General features: G+C 49.7%; 1 pseudogene; it reads right to left on the bottom strand.

The window, feature by feature from the left end:
- The window catches only part of LOC133125929 (1-phosphatidylinositol 4,5-bisphosphate phosphodiesterase gamma-1-like), a 51,711-nt pseudogene extending 46,646 nt beyond the window's left edge, over window positions 1–5,065 (bottom strand).
- Between the last annotated feature and the right edge of the window lie 381 nt (window positions 5,066–5,446).

Here is a 5,446-nt window from a genome sequence, read left to right as displayed (position 1 = left end):
TGCTACTCCACTCCAGACAGGCAGGGAGAGAGACTGTGCGCTTCTGCAGACATCAGCTGAAACACACACACACTGAACAGGCCAAACACACACATACACACACACCCACACACTCAACACTCACACACACTGAACAGGCCAAACACACACACTCGCACACGCACACTCACACTCACACACACTGAACAGGCCAAACACACACACTCGCACACGCACACTCACACTCACCTCACACTCACACACACACACACACTCACACTCACCTCACACTCACACACACACACTGAACAGGCCAAACACACACACACACCTCACACATCTCACACACACACAAACACACTGAACAGGCCAAACACACACACACACACACACACACACACTGAACAGGCCAAACACACACACAGACACACACACAATGAACAGGCCAAACACACACACACACACACACACTGAACAGGCCAAACACACACACACACACACAGACTGAACAGGCCAAACAAACAAAACACAAAAGCCTCAGAAATGCTGGACCCTTTAAGAGGTTGGTGCAGTTCAGTTTTTTGTGGTTTCACTTCACATGTATATTCCATTTTAGGCCGGTCTGCAGGCACTCACAGAACCTCAGGTCACACAGTTTATAGTCTTTGCACACGACTCAATGCAGCCGGATAGGGCGTGAAGGCTACCCTGTAGAGGTGAACCTGCAACCTCTGATGCCCCAGCGCGCCACAAACCACACAGCTCTGAACGAGCCACACAGCCCTGAACAAGCCACCGGACCTGAACAAACCACACAGCCCTGAACAAACCACACAGCCCTGAACAAACCACACAGCCCTGAAACAAACCACCGGCCCTGCTCCGGCTTTGTCTCGCTGCACTGCCCCCGTCGGCATGCAGTCAAACCGGCCACAGCCACGCCCGCTCAGCGCCAGGGAGCGAGTCCCGCCTGGGCTGGCTCATCTTCGCCTGCTCGAGAGAGTGCCTTTACTGACTGAGCCGCTCTATAGAGCCTTTACTGACTGAGCCCCTCTATAGAGCCTTTACTGACTGAGCCCCTCTATAGAGCCTTTACTGACTGAGCCCCTCTATAGAGCCTTTACTGACTGAGCCCCTCTATAGAGCCTTTACTGACTGAGCCGCTCTATACAGCCTTTACTGACTGAGCCCCTCTATAGAGCCTTTACTGACTGAGCCGCTCTATAGAGCCCTTACTGACTGAGCCGCTCTATAGAGCCTTTACTGACTGAGCCCCTCTATAGAGCCTTTACTGACTGAGCCCCTCTATAGAGCCTTTATTGACTGAGCCGCTCTATAGAGCCTTTACTGACTGAGCCGCTCTATAGAGCCTTTACTGACTGAGCCGCTCTATAGAGCCCTTACTGACTGAGCCGCTCTATAGAGCCTTTACTGACTGAGCCCCTCTATAGAGCCTTTACTGACTGAGCCCCTCTATAGAGCCTTTACTGACTGAGCCGCTCTATAGAGCCTTTACTGACTGAGCCCCTCTATAGAGCCTTTACTGACTGAGCCCCTCTATAGAGCCTTTACTGACTGAGCCGCTCTATAGAGCCTTTACTGACTGAGCCGCTCTATAGAGCCTTTACTGACTGAGCCGCTCTATAGAGCCTTTACTGACTGAGCCCCTCTATAGAGCCTTTACTGACTGAGCCCCTCTATAGAGCCTTTACTGACTGAGCCCCTCTATAGAGCCTTTACTGACTGAGCCCCTCTATAGAGCCTTTACTGACTGAGCAGTATGCAGAGCATTACGTTGTGTACAGAACATATTACTGCACTATGTAGTATGTAGTATGTAGTATGTAGTGTGCGGTTTCAAACACAGCCATGGTCTTTTAAATCCATCCTCCTTCCTGTTCAAGGCAGGACTCTCTGATAACCCCACACTTTCTGCAACCTGTCAGCCCTGTTCCTCTCATACCAATTGTACACACACACACACACACACACACACATACACACAGTGACACACACACAAACACACACACATTCTCACACACACATAAACACACTCACACACACATACATACACACACGCTTTCAGTATCTGAATTAGCCTGTATCTCAGTACACAGTGAAATCAGTTTCAATCAGTAATCGGTGAGTTTTAGATATTATACTGCTCACCTTTTATTTCCTTATACATATCTCTCCTCTCTCTCTCCCTCCCTCCCTCCCCCTCCATCCCCCTCTCCCTCCCTCTCTCTCCCCCTCTCTCTCTCAGGGTCTGTCCAATGGGTGATCCGGCCCTCTGACCAATCACAGCTCGTTATTCCCGAGCCCTGTGACCAGCCGCGGCGAGGCGTGGCCGTGGCGGAGGGAGGAAGTGTCGGCGTGGAACAGCGACCTGGCGTGACACTTCCCCCTCGCCATTTCCCGCCCTTTTCAGTAGCCATGGTAACAATGGCCCAGACTGAACCGACCCTGACCCTGACGTCCCGATTTCAACTGTCAAAATCTGAAAGAAAACAGCTACAGTAACACACCCCCGGGAGAGGGGGACTCAAACCGGCAACCTCACACCGTAAACTTTCCAATTGCAGCTATTACACCTGTCAGAACATCAGGGTCCTCCTCATAATTTCTTCTAAAATGAAGCTTGAAAATATTCTACAGGGAGAAAGGGCTATAATGAGCCAGCCTGGTTCAGCTCTACAGGGGGAAAGGGCTATAATGAGCCAGCCTGGTTCAGCTCTACAGTGGGAAAGGGCTATAATGAGCCAGCCTGGTTCAGCTCTACAGGGGGGAAGGGCTATAATGAGCCAGCCTGGTTCAGCTCTACAGTGGGAAAGGGCTATAATGAGCCAGCCTGGTTCAGCTCTACAGTGGGAAAGGGCTATAATGAGCCAGCCTGGTTCAGCTCTACAGTGGGAAAGGGCTATAATGAGCCAGCCTGGTTCAGCTCTACAGTGGGAAAGGGCTATAATGAGCCAGCCTGGTTCAGCTCTACAGTGGGAAAGGGCTATAATGAGCCAGCCTGGTTCAGCTCTACAGTGGGAAAGGGCTATAATGAGTCAGCCTGGTTCAGCTCTACAGGGGAAAGGGCTATAATGAGCCAGCCTGGTTCAGCTCTACAGTGGGAAAGGGCTATAATGAGCCAGCCTGGTTCAGCTCTACAGTGGGAAAGGGCTATAATGAGTCAGCCTGGTTCAGCTCTACACTGGGAAAGTGTAGGATGCCAACCATGCTAAAACAGAACCCGAAGTGCTTGTGTCTGAAGCCCAGGACTGACTCAGTACTGCACCATAACATGCAGGTGGCTACAGGTGAGCCCAGCCTCGGGGCTCTGAGCTGCCAGCGGCTGGGGGGTATGGTGCAACATACAGTCTTTTTAAATTCATTTATCGGTCACATTCACCACTCTCTTCGCAACACGCATGATTATCCTTCGCGCACCTTACCCGACCTGTGCCTGGCCGATATCACCGTCTGTTTTTAAACCATAAACTCTTCAACCATACCTTTGGCTTGTTAGCTGAAGATCGCCTTCACCTGAAGACGAACCCGTTGTTATGGTAACCGAACGAATATCCCTTTTCAGTCCCTTCTGACTCCAACGGAAATTCTTTACACATGTCATAGCAACCACCGCTGCCACTGCCCAGTGGATAGGCTATCTCCTAAAAATATATACAACACACAATGTCCAGGACGTTTGTAATGGGTTTGTCCGCAATACTTACTCTCGCCTTCGATCTTGTCCGGATTTCTGCTCCATACTATTTGCCGCGTGTCCTGTTTTATCTGGAAAGTTCGCCTCTCCGGCCTCTGCGATTTCTTCTGATAGTAAACCGTCATAACGGTTCCGATCTCCAGGCTGTGCAAGATCCGCGGCCCGGCCTCGGCCCAGTCCAGCATCCGGGTCGCGGTGGCCGGTCCGGTGCCGTTGCTAGCCTCGTCCAAGCAGCCATTTACGCTCCCTCCGAACCTCGCAGCGCACATCCTCAAAGCATGCCAAGCGAAGAAATCCAATATATGGTTGCCGGTATTTCAAGTCAATTTCTATGCTTTAAAAAAAAATGTTGTTTTTTTTCCTGTTGTTGTGATAATGTGCTTTTGTAGTGACTACCTATTAATGTAACCTCGATACACAACCGACGCTAGAGGCACATAATAACGTAAACACTAAAATAAAAACAGCACGGTTAAAATTCCGATAGCCTTGCTATAGGTAAGATGTAAAAATGACAAAATGTTTATTCGTTCAGACCTTGCAGAAACTGAAATAAAATTTTACTTTATATCCTCTAAACAAAAATTGCAATGTAATATATTGGATATCACAAATTCGTATGAAACTACATAAAATATTGACGCTTGATTACTGGAAAAATATCTATAGGCTAATAAAATGTAGCACGTTTGTTCCAATCTGGGAGAAAGTTTATGTCTGTGCTGTCCTTTCCAGATGCCTTCTGGCTGTGCACCAAAAAAGACGAATCCGTCGAGAAAGCTATCCACCTCATTTTGGAAACAACTTGCCAGAATATAGCAGTCTACAGTGTCCAGAATATCCTACCGATCGTATTTTTCCTTTGGGTTTACTATTGCATAACAAAAGGTCTACACAGCTCGGCTGTTTTTCCTGCTAACCCGCAAACATACACATAAACATGGTCTGTGCGTATACAAACATCAGAGCCGCACGAACCGATAAACACGCCCCTACCACCTTCGCTAGAATGAGGCAAAAAACCGCCGGGTAAACCTAGCCTTCTTCGAATGAAACACAAATAAATATATCCAAACAGTCCGTAGAGTAGGATGACAGATGTGATACTTCGTTACAACACAGGCGCCCGTTGGCAGGGCGGAGAATGTGGAGGTGGCACAGCGGCGAGATGGAACGCGGAGGTGAGACCAAATCTGGGGCTGAAGAGCGTCGCGCTCGGCTGAGTCGGGCATCTCGTGGCGACACTGCGAGCTCCGAATCGCTGAGCGAGCGTGCGCCGCGGCGGCAGCACTGCCGGAGAGAGGCCGCGGACCGCCGCGGCTCCGGTGCGCATGCTAATCTTCGCCGCGTATCTCTCTCTCTCTCTCTCTCTCTCTCTCTCTCTCTCTCTCTCAACAATTCTCCCAATATTCAATCTTTAATAAAAAAAAACGACTTGTTTGTTCGCCTGTTGTTAGACGCTGGCTTCCGCGCGCACAAGCCCCTTCGGTTCGCCCACGGTCCCGTCTGCGGTGCGCGAGCGCAGCAGGCCGGAAAGAGATTCCTTCCAGAATTCTATATCACTGTAAAGATACGGGCAGAAGAGAGAACGAATGAAAAACAGAAAGCGGAAAAAAAACAAAAAAAAAAACGAAAGCCTGGCGAACAGAGGGCAAACGGCGACATCTTGGGGGCGTCAAGGAAAACTGCAGTCTGCGTTCTCAGATATGGAATGCAAGCGAAAGTAGTTTTAAACAGGTGGTTGACTTTCTG

The sequence above is a fragment of the Conger conger genome, chromosome 4, assembly GCF_963514075.1.
Source record: "Conger conger chromosome 4, fConCon1.1, whole genome shotgun sequence".
Taxonomy (NCBI): domain Eukaryota; kingdom Metazoa; phylum Chordata; class Actinopteri; order Anguilliformes; family Congridae; genus Conger; species Conger conger.
Note: the sequence above shows the minus strand (reverse complement) of the source record. Positions and strands in the feature narration are given on the sequence as shown.